We start from the raw sequence: 26,462 nt of genomic DNA on the forward strand, positions 1-26,462 counted from the left end.
TCGAGAGGTCGTACGCGTGTTTGTTTACTAAACGAAAGTCGAACGTTGGCTCGGTAAACGACATTCAGTCTTGCGGGATACTTCGTGCGTGGCGTTACGCGGGCAATGTCGTGTCCCGGAATACGTTTCGTTTCGTGTACGAATTAAATTGCGTCGCGAATATCTCGTCCATGGTGTTTTACGAAATTAGTTCGCGTCACGGAATATTTCGCCCGTGATTTTGTACAAGTTACACTGCGAATATTTTGTATAAATTATGATACCACGTCGTGCACGTATTCCATTGGCATTCTGTGAATTATATTGCACCAATATTTCGTCCATGGCGTCGTATAAGTTATACCGTGTCGCGGAATATCTCGTCCATGGTGTTTTACGAAATTAGTTCGCGTCACGGAATATTTCGTCCACGAAACGTGAAATATTTCGTCTGTGATTTTGTACGAGTTACATTACGAATTATTTTGTATAAATTATAATACCACGTCGTGCAATATTCCATTGGCATCCTATGAATTATATCGAACCACAGAATATTTCGTCGTATAAGCGAAATATCTCGTCTTCGGTATATCTATCGTATAAATTACATCTCGTCCACGATGTTTTACGAAATAATTCACGGAATATTTCATCCATGGTGTCGTAAATAAACTATATCGCGTCATGGAATATTTCGTCTGTGATTTTATACGAATTATACGTTGCGTTACGAAATATTTCGTCCGTGTATAAATTATAAAATACCACTTCGTGCAATATTCCATTGGCATTCTATGAATTTAAAATATTATATTGCACCGCGAAATATTTCGTCGTATAAGCTGTACCGTGCCGCGGAATATCTTGTCGATAATCACGAAAGGGATTTGACTTGACCGGCTCACCTGAACGAACGAGGAAACAAAGAAAGAAAGAAAGAGAGGTGAAGTGGATAAATAACAAATCGAACGATATAAAATATAAAAATTGTCCTCGGTGTTATACGTTAAACGAATTCGTTGGGTGGCCCGGATGAAGACAGCCGACGACGCGAGGACAGAGAAAGAGAGAGAGAGAGAAGAGGTAGAACTAGCAAGTCGGTTACACGAGAACGACATATTGGATTTACATGTACCGCTGGTAGGGCTGGCTCGAATTAATGGCAGGGGCTATTACGACGCCGAATGAATATGCATAAAACTGCACAAAGTGAATTGGTGGTGGCGTTATAGCAAAAGGGTCGAGACAGAGAGAAAGAGAGAGAGAGAGAGAGGGTAGAAGAGACAGGATGAGGTTTGGTAGGGCAGCCGAGGGGGTGGATGGGCAAGGTGGGTTGCCGGGTAGGCGTGGTTACACGTGACGTCACCGGCTCGTTGTTCTATTTTAGCGAGGACAGTCGGTGGCTGGGATGGGCGAGCGCGGGAGTTGTTGTGTTTTGTGTCCCCGCCATGCTTCATAAATCAACGAAACAAACAGAAACGCCGGCATGCATCGCGGCCAACGCCGGGCCAAACTCGATTCTGATGGCGAATGTATAATTTAATTCCGTCGCAGCGGACCACTGCCCTCCTCGATCCCCCTAAAATTCCCTATGAAAGAATACCCATTTCCAACGATCAAATCCATCCTCTCGTATTGTTACGTGCGCTTACGTTGATCGATCTTTTCCCGTTCTTAAATTCCAATCCGACAAATTTAACAAATGCTCTTACCTCTTTTGCAAGTTAATCGAGAGATGACAGTTGATAGTCCCATTGGAATTACGTTGGAATTAATCGAAAAAATTGTAAATTGACGCGCGGATTGATTTTGATGTGTATGGATATTTTATTACAAAATTTTGTTACATATAATCGAGCGAATATATATACGATTTGTGAATAGGAAGGGGAATGATAATGCGGCAGCCCAATTGGTTTTTTCGAAAATGGACAGGGATTAAAACCGTACGGTTTCAACGATTTTCACGAAACGGATACGATTTTAATTCACAATTAGAAACATAATTGACGCTGGTAATTCGCTCGCTCGGGATCGGAAATTGTAATTCCGGAAATATCGATGCGCTTGTTCCAGTAGCCGCGATCGGGATAAATTGGATTTCGGCGGTGGACCTTTTTCCCCCGGATCCCGAGTAATCTAATTTCACGCGATTCAAGGGGATCCTGGTTACAGAGGGGGACTTAATTTTTATATTTTGACGAGATTTCGATCAAACGTCGATCCGGTAGTGCGATACTGCGTTTGATTCTCAATCGTACGTAAGGACATCCAAGCTCGAATTTTTAAGGAAATTTTTTCAAGCATCGGATCGATGAACTTTGAACTTTTTCAAAACTTTTATATATATATATATTGAAATTAATCGGCCGTTTGTAAGAAAGAGATAACTATCGGATATTTTTAATAAACCTTCGTTACAGCATCGTTTGAACGATTTATAGCGCGGATCATGCTACACGTTTCGCGTATTGGCTGCAATTAATTGCTTTAAATATTTCCGCGTTTCCATGTTTACGTAAGCAGATATAGGATGCGATAAGTCATGATGGAATTTCGAGGCCGGGTTTAATTGGCAAATTATTTTCCTCTCCCGACGAAATTAAAGGCAGCTAGTAATTAACGTACCACTCGTTTATTCAACGTGACATTTGTCGCGTTCGCTACGGTTTATTTGATTTAAATTTACAAAAAAGAAACAGGCAAGATTTATTTATCGCGGGATCGTTTATTACTATTCGATCGAATTGTCGATTCGAAAGCCGACACGCATCAAAGTCGTTCGATAAATATTTGTCCTCGCTCGTTGTCAACTATCCGTTGAAAAGCAACTTCGGTAAACAAGGATCGATTCCAAGTATCGAACATCATCGCGCGCTACGCAAATATCCAACTTTTCTACGATTCCTCCCTCCCGTCATCGATCTCAATACGAAATAACGTAATCTGGAAATCGTTTCGAATTTATAATACGTACACGAGGCGACGAAAATCTTTTCTTTTTGTTTTATCTTGTTTCTTGACTTTCTTTCTTCCTTCTTTTTCCCCCCTGTTTTCAAATATTGAAACGCATAAAACGATACGTTTCAATTTCAATTGTCGTTAAATTTTCGTTCGTGATGAAATTTCAGAATTTTTACGAGATGCAACAATAATAATAATAATAAAAATAATACATCGAAATATGCACGTCGTTTCGCGGAGCAAAAGCTCGAATTCTTTCGAATTTATTGAAAAAATTTGTGCAAAAAAGAAAAGAAGGAAAAAATAATAAATTGCTTAACCGAAATGGCGAAAAAGCGGATCGAAGGAGGCGACAATGAGGGAGCGAGTCGTCGGCTAATAGGATTTTATTTTACACGAAAATAGCATTTCCCCCGTGTCCCAAGCTCGAACGCGGAAATGGCGGAAATATGTCGATGGAAAATCATGGAATTTCGATTCGAGGATGCTGTATAATCGGGCGGGGAGCAATATTTTAACAAATACGATGCTCGCCGAATAAATCGAACGGTTTGTTTTAACGATATTAGTTTAACACACGTGCAAACACCGTTCCTCCCTCGGAACGGAAGTAACGAACAATGTACAACGGAATAAAATAATACCATAATTGCTTCATGCGTTGGAGTATTCTCATGAATCGACTTCGTATCGATTTATCGAGAATTCGATCGATAAATTTTCGACGCCTCCTCGATATACGCTGCCAATTTTCTGCGAAAGGCAAGGAGAATATCCCCTCGTCGAGTTGTCCATTTGGCGGGAGAGAATTAAACGTGTCTTTGTTTCCTCGACAAAGGAGAATATCGAATTACTCTCTCTTTCTCTCTCTCGCTATCCGATCTCATCGATATCCTCCTCGATTGTACACGATTATACAGTGCCTCGCTTCTTCGATTAAATTTTCATGACATTCCTCCTCCTTCTGGTGGCTTCGACTGTTAAAAAGGAAATACGCGCGGGACAAGAATGCCCTCTTGAGAACAGAATCGGATCAAACGTCGGAGAGTAATTCGAAGAGGTCGGGCGAAACTTTAGAAAAAAAAAAAAAAAAAATAGAATCATGGATAAAGCGTTAGAGCGAATGTTTCGATTCTGGTTTTTATCGAGATTATTAATTTCTCGACGAAAAAGAAGGAAGAGAAATTGTTAGGAATCGTAGAACATTTTTTTATCGAGAGCTGATTTTAATCAATTCCTATCTGATATGGATATTTTATCGAAAAAGGAGAGGCTTTTAAGTAATGTAAGCATTTTGAAGAAGATTCCTGTACGGTGTTGTACAATATTTTTCCGCGACAGAGAATTGCATTCGTTACTTGATTGGTCCCGATATGTCAACCCTTTCGTTGCCACGTGTCAAGCGTATGACACACTAGTTGCTTTCCAATATCCATGTACGCGCGTAACGCATATCTCAATTCTCTTCGAAATGCATTTCGTCGAATGGTATCGACTCGTTGAACGTAATACACAAGGAACGTAATACGAAACCGAGGAAGGAGATCTCTTCGTTCTTTTCATCGTTGAAAGAGAGAGAGGAAAAGAAAACAAATATTTCAAGCTCGACTCACGCTCCACGAAAAAGAAGAAGAAGAAAAAAAGACGATTCGATTCGATTCGATCGAGCAAAGAATCGAATTCACCGATAAATTTTTCCATTCGACGGGTGGTAAACGATGGCCAAACCGGTATTTCGAGTATTTAACGAAGCTTGGAAGCTTTTTTCCACCCTCGTTGAGAAAGCGTTTGAAGCGTTCTCGACCCAGCAACGCCGGGAGCGTTAATGGGTTAAGAACGAGTCTTCCGAACCTCCGTTTCCATCCCACGTTTCATATTCGACTTTCTCTAATGGCCTCTCGAAACGTATAACCGCGCGCACACGTGAAAACGCGTATCGGTCGATCCACCATCGATCGTTGTGCACACGACTCCGTATCCAATCCCGTCCGATGCGTGTCTTCACGGTTGCAATGCGCACTTGTGCGCCCATCGGTATTATTATATCGATTCGTGGCCCCGTATGGACTCGTGTATGGAGATCGTCCGCACGGTATAACGGTATCCGGTATAAACGGAAACGTAGCCGCATGCCAATAATCCCCGGATCTGTTATCATCGGTGTAATTGGCATTCGGCCGGAAATTTTCATCAGATGAATGGCCATCGTTTCTTTTGACGCCGCCCGTGACCGACCAACTGTGCGCCATCGTTGCCCCCTCCTCTTCCCCCGTTTTCAAGGTTTCGCCTTTCGGCTCCTCCTCGCCTCGATAACTCCATCGATGGAAGTGATGAGGAGTGATGAAAGGTGTATAAATTTTTTTTTTTTTTCAGATTTCTGACTGGACTTTTCTCGTAAATTCGTACGCGACTAAAGATAGAGGTTAAATAGAGATTTTCTAATCAATAAAAGGTGTATATATTTTTAAATTTGTGACTGGACTATGGGTTTTTTTGTACGTGACTAAAGTTATAAATTTTTCTAACCTAATTTTTTTTTGGAAGGAATGGAAGGAATATTTCGAATGATGAAATAAATTTGTGATTGAATTAGTAGATTTATACGCGACTAAAGTTAAATAGAGATTTCTTTGGGCGTAAGTATAAGGAAGCAACAATTCGGAAGTTATTTTATTAAAATTACTCGAATCTTTACACTAATTTTTCCTGCAATTTATTTTAAAAATTTCATTCAATAATATCATTCGTTCAACGTGTTATAAATTTTTGGAACAACTTGGAGAAACATAATCGATTCAACTAATTCCATCAAAAAATATAAAAATTCTCGTTTACTTTTCCTGCTTATATTCTCGAAACTTCGATATAAACGCCACCGAAAAAACAGTGAGAGAGAAAGAAAGAGAGAGAAAAAGAAGGGAGATGAATCTCTTTATTCAACGAGAGAAACGTCTTTGCCGAAAGGCGTATCTTTCCGCCGATCCTTCCGCGTACCAGTAATCAGTGATGCACGCGTTTTCTCATTTTCCATGCGAATGAAAGATGCATTAGGGGCCATTAACTCGGATGACGGCTCTTTCGCCCGCCGACAGAAAAGTGTCGAGGCTGCGCTCGCTCCTTCGAGATGAACTATCGTGTTCACCCGCATTGTTCTCTCCTTTCCCCTCCCTCCCTTCTACCGAAATAAATGATTTCGCTCTTGGTTTCTTTTGCACGGAAGAGAAGGAGGAGGAGGAGGAGGAGGAGGGGAAGTTCATCCTCGCCCCTTCGCTCGACAGACGGGACAGAAACTGGACATGTTGAAAAATGATGTAATCGGGAAATATATAATGTATCGAAGAGTAAATAAAGGAAGTAATAAACTCGATCAAATGGAAGAATTGTCGATTATCGATTAAAATTTCCAAAATTAAATTGATCGTATCCGCCTCGATCCTTTCTTTTCTTGCTCGGTCGAAAAGCAACAACTCGACAATTCGATGAATTTCTCGAAACTAATTTGAAACGATTTCACAAACGTAAAATTTTTCTTTTGTAATATCTTATATGCGTATCAATATACGTAATTTTTGGATAGATAAAGAGAGGAGGAGGGGGACAATTTATTCGAGAAACTCGTCGATTCCGATAAGATATCGTTGCAACTGAGAATCAAATTCTCCAGTGGAAAGGGTTAATTCGTAAAGAAAAAGGAATGTTATTTCCTTTGTAAATGTGCGTAAACACGGTTCTGTTTACACCGATCGTTCATGAAGAACGAACGAGTACCACACTTATTATTAGAGGTTGGAAAAAGTAAAATGAATTTATGCACGACTTCCTTTCGATTATCCTCTCTTCCATCCAATCGCACATCACGTGACTCTCGTTAAACAGATCAAGTATTTATTTAATCGCATTTTTCTTCATTATTCGATAAATAAGTATTGATTAAAAGAGATCAAATACCCGTGAAATTTTTCCTGTTTTTTTTTTAACGAGAGATGTATTTCATTCCGCAAAATTCACTCGATAATTCGGAGAGAGAAAGAGAGAGAGAGAGAGAGAGAGAGAGAGAGAGAGAGAGAGAGAGAAAGAGAGAGAGAGAGAGAGAAAGTGGAAGGAAATAGGTATTTTCGTTTCCACTGGGAAACGTCGAGACCGAACGAAGATTCGTTCATAGAAAAGTTTTCGAAATGCTTTCAAGCAGTCGGTTCATGATTGAGAAAACGAGTCCAAGGAAAATATGAAAGGAATCGATCGACTCGACGGAAAAAGAGAACGAAAAAGAGGAAGCACGAATTTTTTTTTAATAAGCGCCCAGAAATTTTCTTTGCCCAAGATGTAGCGGCAATAATACGAATAAGAAATGCTTCCCAATATCGATTTTTAGCGGCATCGCATATCGAAAGTAATCGAAAGAATATATATGATAAGGTAGAATCTTTAACGAGAAAGAATTAATGTGGCGAAATTCGTCATCTTCTGATCGTTGCTCAAAAATTACTAGAAAGAATCGCTTTATAAATTTTCTTTCTACGACCAACTTGATAAATATTTGGTTGTAAACTCGCTTGAACGATAAATATTCTCCTCCATAATTGAGCCAGTTCGTGTCCAAGAAGATTAACGTGGTTAATAAACTAACTTAACCTAATTTAACTCGAGTGGTAACAAAAATTGTAATTTCATTTTTTCGCACGAGTGTCGCTAGTCGAACGTTTATCCAACCAACTTCGTTCTCTACCGTGCTGTTACTACACATTTCGACAGTTGGCTATATTTCACGGTTTATTTATAAGAAAGATTCTACGCGTGATAACAAAGATACGAGATCGAAAGAAGTATTTTCTGCATATTTCACTTTTTTATTAAATCGAAAAGGATAAAAATTCAGGGGAGAAAGTGTAAAAAGTTGGCTTTCAAAATTTCGATCGAAGCTAACCTACGAACCGACACGCGACTCGAGAGAAATTGCTACGAGATCGAATTTTTTCGAGTTCGATTATTCGCATCGAAACGACTCGGTGTCTCATTATCATTATCATATATTTAAAAAAAAGAAAGAAAAGAAAATTACATTCCGAACAAATCAACGAATGAATAAAATTGTTCGAGAAGAGGCCAATCTCGGGAAGAGAATTAATATCGAGGATTTTAAATTTAAGCCGAAATGGATTTCCTTTGAACAAACCCACGTGTCGTTGGCTGTCGTTTCGATTCGGTCCAGGGCCAATACACGGGTTTCAAGGGTTTGAGCACGTCAGGGCTGGACACGCGGTTGCCCATCTCCTCCGCGAAAGGGAGATGTTATGTACCAACAAAACATTGATTCGCTAAACTCATGATGTAATACGTCCATTTGAAATGAGCTTGGCCCGAGGCCAAAATCCTCGTCACAAAACACTGTGTAGGCAGCCAGCAAACAGAAACCAACCACGGGAAATAGGTCTGTCGCGGCTTTATTCGACGATCGATACCGGCCACGAGAGAAGAAAGTATCGCGAAACTACCTCCATCCCATCTTCTTTCTTTTCCATCCATCCATCCATCCGTCCATCCATCCTCGTCCCTTTTCCCCATCTTCCTCCCCCTCTCCTCTCCTGTCTCAGTCCTCCTAATCTCCCTTCCTTCTCCATCCTCGACTCGTCCGTCCAGCCGGACCCGCTCGACCCGTTTTCCGCCGTTTCGAGCTGCGTGCGTCTCGAGGACACCTCGCTCCATTTCCTCCATTCTCGATGATCAATATGAAGCCATCGGTCGATCGATTTTCGAGCCAATCTCCAAGTTGGAAATCCGTTCTCCTCTAATTTTTATTCTCTTTTGAATTTCGTGTTAAATCGAAACGGTTCGAACGAGAGGTGAGAAACGCGGGGAGGAATTTTTTCCTATCTCTCGCGGATTCTTTCGTTCAAAGGTTTCGAAACCGTTGATCGGCTTTTTCTCTCCAGTTGCAGTTGAGAGCGGCGCGGGTACCGATCGTTGGTAATGTATCATCGTTTATGGGATTTATGAGGCCTGTACCATCGCGTTGAATTTACCAAAGACGATTTACGCACGTGGTGGATCGTGGAAATATATATTCACTGAAGATCTTCCGCAGTGACACACGATCGTGTATATCGAGCAATATATAACGACTTAAAGAGGAAAGGAAAAGAAAAAGAAAAATGGAATTTGCGAAAAGAGGAAATTTGGAATAATGGATAGACAGAGGGGATTGAAAAGCGGATAAGGGTGGAATAAATATTCATCGAAGAATACGAAAGATTAATTCGTTTTAACGAGTATTAAAAATAAAAAGATCGGTCGAGAGGACAGCGTCGATCTGGGACAACGAAATCACTGGGTCAATAAAAAAGATTTAATTGGTTTGATTTAATTGTGACGTAAGCACGGACGAGCGGTGAAAACCGTGTGAATCAATCACACCTGCAAAATAAATATTAAACACCGATACAATTGCCACCACTCGTGAATTATTCAATAAATGTCTCACCGTATTCATTTCAAAATATCAATTTATAATTCCACGTCGAAATTGTTCCAAATGCTTGCTTCCAATGTTACCAGACACTCCTAATAAAAATACCAATATAAAGATTTCTACGATAATAATACTCCTCGATTTCAATCCAATTGAAAATCGATTAATCGGACCCTTCAACTTGCAGGTATCTAGTATTTCCAACAATATCGGCATGAAAATATAAAATGATCAACAATAATACAAATATTTTGCAGCAACAGATACCGCAACCAACTTCCAAATACTGCAATACATATAAATATTTTTACAATAATGACACCGATACCGTATCGACGTTTGATTCTACTATGTTGATTCAACGCGAAAATACAAAATATACCATGATATATATACACATACAAATATAAATATTTTTACAGCAATGATACCACATCGATGTTGGACCGTACACTACGTTGATCAAAGCTACTTTTAATAATTCCAAATACTTAATATCTCTAATGATATAAAAATACGATAACGTATAATTCAAAAATCAATTTTTCATAACGATCTAAGCGTTACATCCAATTTCCAAACGATCAATATAACGAATGCGAAATAACAATAATAATATTTCGAGCCAACTTTCAATTTTCAAATATCGATCCTACATTGATCCTTACTTCCAAATACCTGATCTCCAATAATACCAATATAACTTATAAATATCTCCAACAACGATCAATATAACAAAATCCAAGCTATAAGTTATTTTCAACTTTCAAATGCCTGATATCTCTAATGATTCCAATTTCCAAACGATATAACAAATAACAATAATAACATTTCGAGATCACAATTTCCAATTTTCAAATACTGCAATGATACAAAATATCCTCTGATATAAATGTTTTTATAACAACGAGATCGATGTTGGATCTTACTACATTGATCCAAGCCATAACTTATTTTCAACTTCCAAATGCCTAATACCTCATCATCGTATAATTCAAAAGGCAACAGTCAATTTTTCATAACGATCTAAGTGCTACCTGCAAATATTTCCAATATAACGAATCAATATAACGAATACAAAATAGCAATAATATACCACAATCAAATACTGCTACAAATGATACAAAAATACGAAATACCCCATGAATATTTGATGAATATTTTCATAAATGAATATTACAATTTTCAATTTCCAAATACTGCAAATAATAAAATACCCTCCGTTACGAATATTTTCCATATTTTATTCACCACAATCAAATACTGCTACAAATGATACAAAAATACGAAATACCCCATGAATATTTGATGAATATTTTCATAAATGAATATTACAATTTTCAATTTCCAAATACTGCAAATAATACCAGTATATATAATAAAATACCCTCCGTTACGAATATTTTCGTAAAAGCCGCACAAATGTTGCTCCGACTCGGCCGATTCCAAAGCAACCTGTTGTCACACACACGCACACCTCCTCCGCTCATCCCTGATCGTACACCTGGCCGAGCCGCGGTATCGAGCGAGTCGGGACAATCTGAACGTACCGGGAATAGCGTGAAAGCGCTATCGCCGATAGAAGGACGTTCCTGGATTCTGCTAATTCCAGGAATTACGGTGTTCGACATGCACGCGATGCCAGTTACCGCGATGCCTCAGCATCCCTGGCACGGGCAGAGCCATCGTTTGCGGTGCACTTGCGAGCAAACTTAACTCGACGTCCCTCGACTTCGATGGAGGGGGAGCGCGTCCAAAGGAGACTGCGCATCTTCTTCGCGAGTGAGCCTCCTCCGAGTTTCGTAATCCGCCGATATTTCGCCACGATTTGACGTTGGCGATAATAGCGTTCGTCCCGCTATTATTAGTTAATAACGTATGATAACGGAGGGGTGAACGTTTTCAACAATTATTCGTTCTTCACGTATTCGTTCCTTCGATCGAGTAACCTTTTTTCCTGATAATTCGAAGATTTTGATGTTGAGGATCACGTATAATTGATATTGGAATTGTGTATATATATATATGTTCGAGGGCAAAGGGGAAGTTTTACTTAAGGAAAGGAAATATTGGAGAAAAATAAAGGAGTATCGTTGCCGATCGTGTAAAATTTTTTCCATCGGAGAATATTTCGAGTTTATATTTGCGAAGAAAGAGAAGAAGGGGCGTAATAAATAAACGGGGCGGGGTGAAACGGGTTCGGATAAAAAGCGATCACTTCGTAAACACACCGCTCACTGTTCTGTCCGACCAGTAACGATCGCACTACATCATTTTTACCGTGTTTTATGTGGCACGTTAACGCGCCGCTACACCCGTAACGACGTTACCGAGAGGAGAGAATCGAGTAACGCGCCTAATGTACAACGCGAGGGGACACGAGTCCCCTGTTCGATATACAGTCGAATTCGAGCCGAGAAATAAATGTTACGAATCTCCCGCGCGACGTGTTCAAATAAAATATTGAATATAAAGGATTTTGAAAATTAATCGTACTTTTAGTTTTTTCTTTTTTTAAAAAACGTTTCTCGAAAAACCTCCAAGGAATCAACTTTGTCACCGTTGCAATTTGTTTGCATATTTCATATCATTTCGAACAAGTTTCTCATCTTCGTGATCGTTGAGTTGCCTCGGTTGGGTAAAAATTAATTCGATTAGGAAACTTTACGTTTTTCGCTAACTTTTTTTCTTTCTTTCTCTCTTCCTTCGAAATCTCATCAAGTCGTTCCCCAAGATCTTTCGCAAAAATTATTCATTCTCCATATTTCGAATACATTAATGGATCCTCGAAAATTGAAAATTGAAAAAAAAAAGAAAAAAGAATAGATAAAAATGATAGATCAATCGATGAAATTCGTTTTCCAAGAATCGGAGCAAGGAGAGAGAGAGAGGAACCTCGATAATTTTCATATTCCACGGAAAATTCGAGGGAAACTTTCGAAAGGGTTTCCTCGAAAGTTTCTTACATCTACGTATACCCCGACATAGCCCGATATTTGGGGGGGAGGAGGAGGAAGAATCGGACAGAGGTAGCGGAATAATCGGCAGTTTTATCGAAGTTAGAACTTCTTGGTGAATTTCCACGAAGCGAGCCAACGTTCCAATTTTCGTTTAATATCGGTGATCGATCCCTGATAAAAGCCTCGTACCCTCGTACCCTCCCGATGCCGCCATATTAAATCGATAATTTCGCCGTTGGCGCGCTCACCACCTCTCTCTCCCTGCCCCCCTTTCCCTCCGCTAGACCAGCCTAGGTGTAATTAATTTCGCCGTTTTACCGGGCGCGGTAAACTTCCTTCGAGATCCCCCCTCCTCCTTCCCCATCCCGTCCCTCGAAAACTTGCGACCCTGCATCAAAGTGTCACCGGTGCCGGAGGCGATGTTGCCTTTAAGTAAAAAACACGTGAGAAAACCGAGAGAGGGTGGGGCAAAGTGGAGTTTATTATGGGGGGAGGGAGAGGAGGGGGCAAGTTAAGATCTATAGAAATTGCGGTCGAAGAAGTTGGCGGGAGAACCGGTGGAACAAGGTCGGATGATGGACGCGGGTGTTAATCCTGTCGTGGTTGATTATGATGCAAACTTTCTATCTCTCTTTCTCTCCCTTTTTCTCCTTTTATGGAGAGTCGAGGCAATGTTTTTGCTTGAAGCGATTTCGTTGAAATTTTACGGCGAGAAAGTTGAAAGAGTTGGATAATTTTTAATAGGGAGATACTCGTTCGATAAATTTTAATATTTATCGTTTTATTTTTTAGGTTAGTCGTCGAAAGTGTTCGAAATGGAATTATCCCATATGTATTTTTCTGATTTAACGGTTACGAGACGCGAGTTAAGTGTCGAAACGCGAACGGAACGAAAGAGAGTGGACTCTGGAAAAGATTGTTGAAAAAGATTAGTCGTGGCAAAAGTTACGAGGCATCAAAATGAAATTAAGAAGACCTAACCTCGATTGAGAATTCCGGAAGGAAAACTTGGATCGTAAAAGATCGTAAAATGTACTTACCTAGGGGTCGAAAATTAATTCCGATAGAAGAATTTATAACATCGAGATCCATGGAAGTGGCAACGAAATTCGTCCAACCATTTATTCCAACACTTTTATCTCTAATTCTAACTTCCTTATCCCTGCCCCACGATCCTTTACGTTTTCCACCCTCGTCGAACAATTCGCCCACCCTTTCGCCCTTCCTAAGACTTCCGCCAGAAGTTACGAGGAAAAACTTCCGTTTCCCCCCATTCCTCCCTTCCCATGGATCCTCTCCGCACAAGCGGTCGGTGTGCAAGTTTCTTGCCGACGGTCGGTAAGTTGGCGCTGACGCGAACTACGAAAGAATGCAATCAATGAGAGACGCGGTTCGAAGGCATCTCTCGAGGAATTTCCAGTGGAAAAGGGAGATGCGGCCGAGGATCGAGAATCGCGAGATCCAGAAATTTACTGCGGCAATGGCGCCATTCACGTTGGAGTTCACGTCGACGGTGCTTCCCTCTACCACCTCTTCTCCCGATTATCTTATTCCACCTTTTCTTAGTTTCCTTTGATCCAACAATTTCTCCACTAATAATTCCAAATTTTATTATCAAATCGGATACGCAAGATTAGGATAATCTCCATAATTTTTGATGAACATCTCGCTCGAAAATATTACGTTCACCATTAATCTTCCTTTCTCCCTCGCGATAAACGTGTTTTTCCGGAACAAACGAAAATTGGATCGAATCGGGATTCCACGAAGCGTCAATCGCTGGTGGATGAATTTTCGATGCCAGGTAAAGTTGTGCTCGAAGACGATCAAGATTCGATCGGTCCCTGGCTGTACACCCGTAATAAACTTCAACTAAGCAGCAACTTTCACTTGAATGGTATCGTTGTAAGCACAGACGAGCGAGAGTTACCCAACCTAACTTGCGACCATCCGGCTGCCACGTAAGTAGCCGCGCCCAGCCATCAATAACGTTTCCCGGTTAACGAGAAACGTTGCAGCCTCGTAAATCAGCTTCCAAATTCACCGGTTCCTCGTCGACTCCCTTCCCCGCCGAAAATCTCGCGTCACCGGTCGCCAATCGTGGACGTCATCGTCCACGATTAATCATCGACCGACCACTTTTTCCCCGACGATCGCGTTTCCCACCGCGTTGGGAAAGAGAAGCTTCGAAAGAAGCTCGGCCCGGGAAAAGAAGTTGAAGAGGAGGAAAGAGCGAAACGGTAAAAAGAAAGAGAAAAAGGGGGGGAAGAAAGAGACGAGGAGAGGGAAATTTGGTTCTCCTCGACTGGAAAACAGGAAGGCGGATAAACATTAATTAAGCAAAATTCGAGGGTGGCTCGTCTTGGCAGGTCATTGACAGGTCGACTCGAAAACACGGTAATTTGCAGTCCAGCCGGGGAGGAGGGAAGGGGGGGGGGAGGAGAGTTCCTGGGAAGAATAGGAAGTATCGGCTACGTGCCAGTAGCCTGCCAGCCAAGAAGAAATTGACAAATTGTACTTTTAAATGATCGGGGAGGCCACTCTTGGAGCGAGAGTTCACGAGCTGTCCCGATGAGGAGGAGGGAGGACTTTAAATAAGCTGCTCGCTGAGCTTCGCAAGAAGGTAGTGCCTTCTCTTTTTTCGACTTTTTCCAGCAAAATGAAAACGAGCTCCCAAGTTTCCAAGATCAATATCGCGTTGCCGTGGCGATCGATGATCCCTTCGTACCAATTCTTCCATCCGTGCGAGTGAAAAGAGGATGATTTTATCCTAGACCTGTAGATCCAGATGCTCTTGTTTCGAAATCCTTTTTTGGAAAAGGTAACTGTGCAAGCGAATCTTGATTATTCGTCCTTCCATTAATTCCACGTTTAAACGTTAGACGATGACCCCTCCCTCTCTCAACTAACGTTGCGCCATCAACGATGTTTCACAAGCTGGTTGCTCACGATAAGGCAATTAATCACGCGGTGATATCTGGCCGTTTTCGTGCCGCGTGAGGCAACGGAATCGCGTCTCTCGAACGATTTCACTTCTCTCGCTCCCGTGAACCGATTTTCGATGGCAAAAAGTAAGCGTCAGCGTATTTCGGGCACCGTTCAAATTTACGAAAATGATAGCGATCGGACGGTTGGATTAATGGGAAACCGATACGAATATTTTATCGCGTCGCTAATGAACCAAGCGAAAAAGGATCGAGGTGTGTTTCCAAACCTGGATATCATCATTTTCGATCATGTACCGCTCTTGGAAAGATCCATCTTCCTCTTTGCAATTTCTAGAATTTACGGAAAAATAAAGCTTTTAAAGCGTCAGAAAGTACAACGACTCATTTCAACCCTGGCCATCGATCAAACTTTGTAATCTCCGAACGAGGGAGGGTCAAGAATGGCCCTGAACGCAAACAATTAACCGGTCGAGAAATACGTAGAACAAGCAGGAAGTGACGAGTGAAAGGTCTCGGCGAAAGGATCAAAGGAAATCCGATTATCCTAAAGAGGACGAGCGGAGGCGAGGATCCAGAGCGTACCTAGATGGCTCTGCGTGAGGAAACCTGTACAGGGTGTCCAAGACGAAATTAAACACACGTTCTCTCTTAATATCATTTGAATCTATCGAAAGTAAATTGAACACTTGCCACGATACGTGCATCGCTCGAACAGGACAAGGGAAGTTTATATCGTTCGAGACGTTCGAAGAGAATCCCGTTTCTCGTGCGATTCTGCACGAAGCAGGCCTCGAAATTTTTACGAATTCTGGAAAATTTTTCACCTTCTTTTCCTGGACACCCCGTGTGCGCATATAGGGGCTGAGGCAGGGAGGGAAAATCGGGACGGTGGTCGGAAACGAATACCGGAATACAAAGTTTCCAGGTCAAACACAGGTTTGGACAAACGTGGATTAGAGGGACGAGGAGGAGGAGGAGGGTAAATGGAGATCCGATTGTTGGGTTGGGAGTTAAAATAGTTGCAGGGAGTCGAGATTCCGCTTCTTCGCCATCAAAGTGGCAAGTTGCAGGCAGCTCGATTCGGAATTAGTGGCCCGATCGGCCCGATATTAGCCCCATTGCTCGAAGCCCCGCCCTCGATGGCCCACAGCTCGCTAATTATAACCAACTATTCCAACTTCGCCGGACATTCTCCGGGATTCCAAACTTCTTTTCCCTTATCTCTCTCTCTTTGTCTTTCTCGAAATCTACGGATTATCCATTTCTCTTTTTTGGCGGATTCCTCCTTTGAAACGCGGGACTGTCCTTCTCTATCTCCATTCGAATACCTTTTTCATCGGAAGTTGAAGTAGCTTGGGTTATCTTGCTCGTCTCTCTCTTTTTCTTTTTCCTAGATTCCGTCTTTGTTCTCCGTGTTTTTTCCACCAGAAATGTGAAATCGTCCTTCCATTTTCATTCGAATACCCTTTTCGTCGAAAGTTCAAATAGCTCAGGTTCCTTCCTTTTTCCTTCCTATCAGAAATCCCGTCTCCCCTCTCATATTCGACTTCTCTCTTTCCGAAATCTTTCTGAAATCTAATTATCCATCTCTCTTTTCTTCGGTATCTAAATTCCTTTTTCATTTTTCCACCAGAAATACGCAATCGTCCTTCTATTTCTATTCCATCAGAGACGTAAACGCTTTCTATCTCGATCAGAGCTCTGACGATCCTAAGACACACTCTTCCTTCTTCCATCCAACTTTTTCCCCTTCTATCAGAAATCTTTGCAACGAAAGTCTCGAGTCCAGACGATTTTCACGCGAGAACCGAGAAACCTTTTTCCAAACTTGACCCTCCTTTCGTTCCTCTCTTTTAATTGCTCGCAACGCATCGCTCTTTGGCGCACGCTACACCTTCCAAGTTTCGTCCCGGATGGGAACAATCGTTGCTCGTTTCCTGGATCCTGCACGTCTCCTCTGTTCCGTTCTTTGGATAAATGCGCAAGCAAGAAGACCGTATCGACGTTTACTTTCCTCGTCTCACGTTTCGAAACGATTTCGATCTTTCGATCAGCCAGAAGAAAATTATTATCCCTTCGTTATTCTCGTAACGAGCTAGATTTTAAGAACGTTACATTGACGCGTATATAATAAATTTCGGAAAGGAAAACAAAGGTTTATTTCTTTCTCTATCTCTCTGTCTGTCTGTCTTTCTCTCTTTCTTTACATATCGACGAATCATTTATTACATTCATCCAGTTGAAGAATAAGACTGGAATGAAGAAACGGTGAAATGGAGAGAAATAAAGGAAAGGTATGTACTTTTTTACGGGGAACGAAACCTATTTTATTTTCCCTAATATATAAATTCGTTTCCTATTCGCCGACGCAACAACGGACGCAACAAACGCCTCTGCCTGGAAGCTGAAAGTTGGCTGGGAGAAAGATGAGTTATCGATCGGGGGAGGCAGCCAGCCTCGGTTTAAAATTTACGGCCGAGTCGAAAGTTTTCGGGAGAAACGGAAGAATGTAATCCCGTTGATTGATTGACTCGGTAGAAGCGCGTTTGCCGCGTAAGCGTATCGCCAGGTAGTTAGCCACCACCTTAATTATAAATACCGAACCGATCATCGTGGTGAATTGGATTAAGCCACGGAACCGATTAAAGGGGCGGATCCGCTGACACCAAGCTGACAAACTTTCTCCATCAATCACTACACCGACTTTCTACAATTAAGTTATGGAAATTCCCGGAATAACTATAACCGCTCCATTTGGCTACGATTAATGAATAAATAATGCGAGAATTTTGTCAGAAGAAGAATGTCGAGTCGTTTCTTCTTTTTTCAACGAGACGCAGTCGGATTGGAGAAATTCAATCTCGTAGCAATTTTATTTCCTTTTCAAATTCGATCTCGTGGCGCTTCTTTAACGTCGAACGAAATTTTGAAAGCCAAGCTTCTTCCTTTTCTTATTCTTAGCTTTTAATGAAAATGTAAAATATTTCTTTCGATCTCGCATCGTGAAATATAACACGATGCGATAGAAACGCGGCTGAGAAGGAAGTTGGCTGGATAAACAACTAGCGACACTCGCGTGAAAAAAGGAAATTACTTCCCGAGTAGAAGCCCAAATCGTTTCACAAATTGAAAATTGTAATTAACCATTGTTTGGCACCGATTTTTGTCGAAGAAAAATTGTTATGAAAGGAGATAAGAAGAGACAAGAGAAATCAAACAGATCTTTCCAAAGAACTGGAAACCTTAAATACTGGCGATGAGAGGTAAGAAAACGAATGGATCCAGACTCGAGGAGAGGTTTGTTACTCCCCGCGTTTGGCATGGAAAACGGGCGAGGCCGGTGGTGGAGATTGGAAAGGATGTCGAAGAATTATGAGACGCGGGCATCGCAGCCCCTGTCCAAACGTCGATGACAAATTTGCTTTCGTCCACGAGGCGTGGGCGGGCGGTTGGACAAAGACCGAGGCTCTGGAACGTTGCCACGTTGGAAATCAATTACATTATTCCGTTCTTCCGAAACATTGTTAAGCGCGAACGAGTTGGCGAGCGAAATCGAGAGACGAACCAATCCCTTCGCTCCATCCACTCGACTTTCCACGACGATTTTTCAATTTTCCATTCTCTCTCCCAACCCCACGCCTTTCCCGCTCGTTCAACCTTATCAAAATTAAATTTCCATCTTATCCGATTCTTGTCGATACTCGTGATTGGACGAACGGATCGAGGTTCAGATATTCGGAACAAGGTGAGGGAAAATTAATAATTTCATGTACAAATGTACAGGATGCATATTTGGTGAAAATTTGAGCAACTTTGAAATGGAAACGTTGCTTTTCCACGATATATTTAATCGCGACATCCGTTTTCATATTATCATACTCGTGCAGATTTTTGATCGTGCATTATATTATCGATTTAAATCTCGGCAGGGGAGGCGAGATAAACCGTATCATTTCCATTCGCGACGGAACAACGCTCCATTTACTCGCGTAAATCCAGAACGGCATAATTCCTTTCAGCCGGCATTTATGGTCGGCGTTAAAAATAAATCGGCTCGAGTGTGGATTCGGTGAGGGCTGTGTGCGTGCGATCCCCCGCAGGAAGGGGATCTTTTTTTCTTTTTTTTAAAACCGGCTCGCGCTTGATCCTCGTCGATGATCCTTGCAAGGACAAGGATGTTGTTAGCCGGAATAGGCGTGAGACGGGCTTAAGAAAAGAGAGACTTGTGTTGGAGCAACGCGATAAACTTATCACCCTCTCTGAGAAAGATAACTTGCTCGTAGCTTACTCGATAGTATCCTCCTGTAGGTAAGGAAGATTGATCGAGAAATGTTTCGTTGTATTTTTATCTCGGTTATAATAGAAATATATATTTTTTTTTGAGAAAAATATTATCATTAAAGTTGTAAAATTTTTACAGAATTTCATCCGTTTCGATGATATATGGTATATTGAAATTATTGTTTCAAATAATACCAACGTAACGTGGATTAAAATCATGGGGAGTATCATCGGTTGAACGTTAATATTATTCCGATCGGTTGTTATCTCGTTCAACATCGACGTTATTTTCCCGGCGGATTTTACGGAAAATTTTCGTGCCCCGTGAAAAAGCAATTCCAAATTTTCAAAATCAACGGTAAAAATCTCGCAACGTTACTTTTAATAATCGTTCATTGGTAGGAACAAGTCTTGGGGCGAGAGACGGTTCAGAGATAATCTTCACCTCAAGTAGAAGAGATCATAATTTGAATATTGAAAAAATTATTTTCATTCGCGAAGTGATAATCATCCAAGATTGGAATCTGAAATGTTTTCCAAGTTATCTCATTCTTAGTTGAACAATTTATAATCTATACAAATTTAGAAATGAAACGCAGATCAGACCCGCGTTTCTTTTTCTGCCAGACTTTTTTTCCACGGATGAACGATTTTTAGCCAAGTCAAAATGATTTCACGCACGAATTAACGCATAAAATTTTTATATTTAAATATTTTATGTATCTTTACGCATAAAGAAAGATAATTTTTTGAATATTGTTGGATTCGTGTTGTTTCGATTTGTGATATTTTAATAACAAAGCAATTACCAAGATGCATTACTTCGTCGGGGCAAGTATCGCGATAAAATGTCGTTCGACGTCTTTCATCTTTCTTATTTCATTAACAGCTCTCGCATTCACCGTCTATTATTCTTACTTTTCATCTTCTTATACCACATCTCTACTTTCATCGTTATTTTCCTTCTCTCTATCGTCAATTTCTTACGAATAAAAATAATTTTGTTCCAGTTTGATCAATAGAAATATTACTTTCAAAGTGAGTTTGAGTTTTTGAGCATAATTTCGTTATCGAACAACGAAATTACTCATTAAGAATAGAGAGAAAGAAAATAGAAATGTAGAGTATAAGAAGATGAAAAATAAGAGAAATGAAAAATATTCATAATCGCGTTATTATTGAAATATCACTCAAAACAACAATATAGACTTGAACATCCGACAAATTTTCTAAAATAAAATATCAGAATATAAAAGTTTCATTCGTGCCTGAAAGAATCATTTCAAATTAGCTGTGAGAAATTCAGCGAACGGGCCGATCGAAAAAGGCCCGCAGCTAAAGAAACGCTAGCCGTGAAACTCTTCGATCTTTCCTTCCTTCCTTCCTCGTCTCGTAACGTGGGATCATGGAAAGTTGTCGCGCGCCTTCTCGAGGGGGGCGCTAGCGTATGGGCGACTCACGGCCTCCACCACTTGCTCCAGCAAAGTGCAGCAACGTGAAGTTCTCCCTAAACGAGCATCGTAATTTAATACGACGTGCGAGCGTCGCTGTCGCTTTCTCGCGGCTCAAACGTGTCCCGTTTTCGATCTGAAATAATTCTCCCGGAATAATATTTCTCTTCCGTGATCGATCGCGACCACGTTGCGTTTCCACGCGCGATTTGCTGCGTGGAAAATCGGTGCATAAATCGGGGATAAAAAATAATGAAAATATTCGTCGGCGTGGAAAAAATAATCGCGAAGAAATGGAAATTTGGTAGGAAAGGAAGGTCGATATCTTCTTAAATTTTGCGAAAGCGAGCCTCGTAAAGTAAAGTAAAGTGAAAAAGGAAAAAGTGGAGAGCGAATGGAAGGGAAAGGAGATTGAGGCGTTCAAAGAGAGAGGATCGATGAGTCTCTGGAAAAGGGGAGGAGAAAAAAGGGAGAGAAGGAAATCAAATGCACGCGCAATTTAATCGATTCCCAGTGGATCCGTTAAACGCGGCCTTAAAAGCATCCGCCACGAACCGGAGCAATCTCTGATGATCTTAGGAGCGGAATTGTGCCACGCGAGGCCGTCTTCTATCCCCTCTCCCTCTCGAGAACTTCATCGAGCATTTCTCCAACCGTCGTTGGTCAGGTCGCCGCGTTTTAACCCTTTCACACCTCCTCCTTTTTTCCCTTCTCATCTTTTCTTCTCCTCCTCCTCCTTTTTTCCCCCTTCTTCCACGACTCGTTACGACAATGCATCCTTTGACCCTCGTCACCGACCTTACTCGCTCTCTTCCACTCGACTCGACACGCGATACCCGCATCCGCGTCCAACTTTTCTAAATATGCACAGACTCGTCCGTCTGTCAACCGCATACCCCGCCATTTCCATATAATTTCGCGAACTGGGCCATCCTCTAACCATCCGCGTAATATCGCTCGCGTTTTCATGGAAAGTGACAAGTATATATATATAAATTTCTATTTGCCGAGAGTTCTTCTTCTCTCCTCCTTTCCCTGCAGAGGTTTTAATTTCTAAAAATATTATACGAATGTAAGTTTGATGGAAAGAAAAGGGAAAGGAGAGATCGTTCGATTCTTCGTTAGAGATAGCAATATCATTTTCGATTGGAAAGAGGCAAAGGGAGATTAAAGGAAACAATATCGCGGAATTGCATCACGCCAAGTTTGCGACGAGAAAAATTCTTTGAAGCAACTCCCCCCTTTGTTTCGCCACGCAGCGTGCACAGAGCTTGCAGAGGCCGAAAGGGCTCCCCCGAGAGAACAGATAGACGCTCGTCGTATCGGTATTTAATCTAGAGCCCTTCTCTCTTTCTCTCCTTCTATCCTCAGCTTGTCCACTCACACGTGCTCCTCATCCTCCTCTCGTATGGCGAATTCTGGCCATCTGATTGTCGAACAATATTTTTTATATCTTCGAATTAACGAATCTCTTTGACGGTGTAAGATATCGAATCTCCTTGTTCTCCAGGTGAAATATTCGGTTCGTTGGAGAAAGAAAAAGAGAGAATATTTTTCGGGGATTTCGAAGATGAAGTCTCGAATCTCGGGGCTATTTTATTTGCTTCGTTTAAAGAAGAAAGAGAGGAGAGGAGAGAGAGAAGAATATTTTTCGGGTGTATTTGCCCCGCGTTTCTAGTCTAGAAAAATGTCGACAGTCTGACAGATTGAGTGGATGTAATCGGGGCGGTGTGAAAGCGTTGATATATGGGACAGCGCCGCTCCTCGTATCCACGAGGAAGCGGAAGAAACTTCTTTGAATATCGGGAGGGGCGGGAAATCGAGCGCCGTGAAACCTTTCGCGGGTGAATTGGACGCGTGTCGTGTTATGTTGTCACCGCCAGATAATCATTTGTTAACTCGGAGACGGTAACTTCCTCCGAAGAAGAAGGAGGAGGAAAACCAGCCAATTTCCATTCCACGAATCGTTCGATGATCGAGGAGAGAATGTTACGACGATTATTTCTTGGAGGAAGGAGAACAATGAAAAAGAGGGGAAAAAGAGGAAAATGTCTGGACGAAGGGGAGGGCGTCTCTGATAAGAACCGATCGCTTTTTAATTACCTCGTTACGCATCGATGGAGGGATAATAATCGATGGCACCTTTCGTCATCCTCCTCCTATCCCACACGGGATAGTTTATTATAACAAGCCACGTCCCTCTTCCTTTCATTCATTAATCCCTCCCCGCCATTCCATTCTGTTCCGTTCCATTCCATTCCATTCCCTCCCCCTCGACGACAATGGCATTTCTATTGTCGCTTTGTGAACGCTCCCGTGATTTCGTAATTATAATTGAAGCTAGAAAAGGGGAGGGGTTAATCGTCGAAAGGGAGGGGACGACCCCTTTCCTCTTTTTAACGCGTTGACCGCCGTGTTTCCAACCAAATCTCCTTGCACGCTGTGCCGAGTATAATGCAGGAATAATTCGTTACGTTCGTGAGATCCTCGAATAGTTCGAAAAGAGTCTCGTGTAACAATCTTTTGTCTCAATTGTCCTGACTAACTTTGTGTATATTGAAGTTTTACATTCTAAACGATTCCTTTACCAAACCGTTTTTCCGTTACAATTCGATAGTTTTATTCCTCTGGAATATCTCTCGAGATACCTACGAAGATCGTTGGAATAAGGGCAGTCAACGTGTTAATAATTTAATTTTCGAAAAGAGGGAGGAGAGGTTTTTCATTATTATTGTCTTACCGGTGTCTTAGCGGTGTACCACCTCGATTTTCCACCTGGTGGATACAGCTCGTTCCTTTCACTTACCTGGAACATAGGGGAAAGATTATCAATGTTGAATTGAACTGATTGAATCGATCAATGGGGTTTTTCTTTTCTTTTCGGCGCTAGGAAACGCACGTATACCTTGTGCAGCGTGTGATAAGAAAATTTTTCTCATTCGTGAATAAAAATACGAACTAATCATGCGTTGGTAAAGAAGGAAGGAAGTTGAAGAAGGGTGATAAAAATTTATTGAATTCTTCTTCTTTTTTTTTTTTTGTTTTGACAATGTACATTATTCAATACACGATAAAAATTTATTATAATTTTTACAGTGAGAAACGAAAGTCTTCTTGGTGATCGTTCGACCAATTCTGCCTCCTCTCCTCCTGCGCGACGTATCGCTCGAACGCGTCCAAATGTAGACTCGGAGACTCTTGAACACGGGAATGTACGTAGATTGGACGCAGGAGAAGCGGTTGGCTAACCAGTTAAAGAGAGTAGCGGGGATAGAGAGATAGTTGAAGTGAAAGAGGAAAAAGGACTCACAAAGGGGTGAAAAGAGGAATGGATAAAAAGACGGTGTAATTTCTGCCGCACCTGAAACAACTTATTTCTCGTTACTTTTGACAAAAAAGAAAGAAGGGAAAAAGAATGAGAATAAACGGAGCAACGTCCATGTATATATATAATAATAATAATAATATTATTGTTATTATTATTGTAAATTTCTACGATGTGAAATAAATTTCGAAGGCAATTTCGTTGGACAATATCGAAGTGGAAGGGAATAGATAACGGATAGGGAAGTTTGAGCGCAAAGGAGTGCAAATAATCGTGAAAAGTGGGTTAAGGAAGCGAGACTGGGAGAAGTGGAGTGGCAGCATCGGTCAAATCTCGAGATTACCGTTCGTGCGGATCAACATCGAGGGGATGATAGCTCGCGCAACACGGGCCAGTTTAAATTTAACCGTCAGAGTGTTTAAGTGCTCTTCTGTTAGCCCTTTCCCTTCCACTCTCTCTCTCTTTCTCTCTTTCTCTCTGTCTCTCTCTCTCTCCCCTTCTCTCCCCTTCCTTTATCCATCCCTCTCTCTACTCGAAGCACTAAGTGACTGTGAAAGCGGTCGAGCTTCCTCCTGTTCGTTTCAACGGCTGCAACGTGCCGTGGATTAAAATGGTTGTGCTCGAAACATCTGAAAAAAAGAATCACTGCCAACTGGATTTTGTTTTATCCTTTGCAAGATTAAAAACAACAGATGACGCGTTTTCGGTTTCAAACAGAATTTTGATTCTCCACGGTTTTCCCAATGTTCTGGAAATATAAAGAGAAGTTTTTTTTTTTTAATACTTTTATCTTTTCAACAAAATTTTATATCGCAAATTATATTTCATTCATGTACATGCGTATAGACAAATGTATTTCACGATGGAATTTAAAAATTGGAATAAAAATTAAAATCGGTTAGATCTTGGAGGAATTAAAAATTGCAAATAACGCGTAAATTTTATTTATTATCGAGCGAACGATCGAACATAAGTTGAGCATCCTCCAGACACACGTATTATCGACCAGAGGTTTGAGTAGCGCTAAACATCGCACAAAACTACGTGTCGCATTTGCCCGACAAGTGCCATCTGTTTCCCGATAATACGTGTCAATTACCCTCCACATTTTGCGATCAACAACGAGCAGCAACAGCATCATGTCTCTCCAAACATCGTTGAATTATGAAATAATGCAAAGATACAATTGCTATTACTACATCGTTATTGCAGTTAATTTCATTAGAGGCCAAATAATACGATACATACGTATATACGATGATATTAAAATAAAATCGAATCAGAAATCGTAAATTCAGAAATATAAAAATAATAAATTAAGTGCTATTTAATAGCGTGCTAATAGTTTGGCAGCGTTTGAAAGTGTGTTCGATAGCGTTTGGACAATTTAGCAATGCTCAAAAACTTAGTAACGTTTGATGGAGTTTGACAGCGTTCGAAAACGTTCGAAAGCGTTTGATAGTGTTTAGATAACAATCAGCAATGCTCAACGTTTGCTGGCATTCGATAGCGTTCCAAAGCATTTTTCAGCATTCAACAGCGATAGCGTTTGATAGTGTTTGAGTAGCATTTAACAATGCTGAAAAGCGTTCGCAAAAGTAAGACAACATTCAACGGTGTTTAAAAGCGTTCGGTAACGTTTGATGGCGTTCGAAAACGTTCGAAAGCGTTTGATAGCAATCAGCAATGATCAACGTTTGGTGGCATTTGACAATGTTCGATAGCGTTTGATAGTGTTTGAATAGCATTTAACAATGCTGAAAAGCGTTCGCAAAAGTAAGACAGCATTCGATAGCGTTTAAACAACATTCAACGGTATTTAAAAGCGCTCGCTAATGTTTGAAAACGTTTTAACACTGCTCTGATAGCGTAGCATCGATGAGCGTTCGAGAATATACTCTTAATAGAAATCATTACTTTCGCTATCTTATAATATTTGTTTTTCTCAACCGATGGACAAGTATATAAGCAATCCAAAAAAAAAAAAGAAAAAAGAAAAAAATAACATTATCCTAGACAGTAGAAATTGCTGGCTACGGGAGCTTAAATTTTTGATCACGAACGAACGTTTGTCACAACTCGAAT

General features: G+C 41.0%; 1 protein-coding gene and 1 long non-coding RNA gene across 3 annotated transcripts in view; one reads left to right on the forward strand and one right to left on the reverse strand.

The window, feature by feature from the left end:
- Positions 1 to 26,462, reverse strand: part of LOC107993230 (E3 ubiquitin-protein ligase MIB1) — a 468,131-nt gene that overhangs the window by 89,600 nt on the left and 352,069 nt on the right. The gene's annotated exons all lie outside the window — the stretch shown is intronic.
- On the forward strand, positions 23,498 to 24,565 carry LOC133667517 (uncharacterized). Its single transcript, XR_009833207.1, has 2 exons — positions 23,498 to 24,051; positions 24,149 to 24,565. It is a non-coding gene; the product is annotated as an uncharacterized LOC133667517 (long non-coding RNA).

Source organism: Apis cerana, linkage group LG16 (assembly GCF_029169275.1).
Source record: "Apis cerana isolate GH-2021 linkage group LG16, AcerK_1.0, whole genome shotgun sequence".
In the NCBI taxonomy this organism is placed as follows: domain Eukaryota; kingdom Metazoa; phylum Arthropoda; class Insecta; order Hymenoptera; family Apidae; genus Apis; species Apis cerana.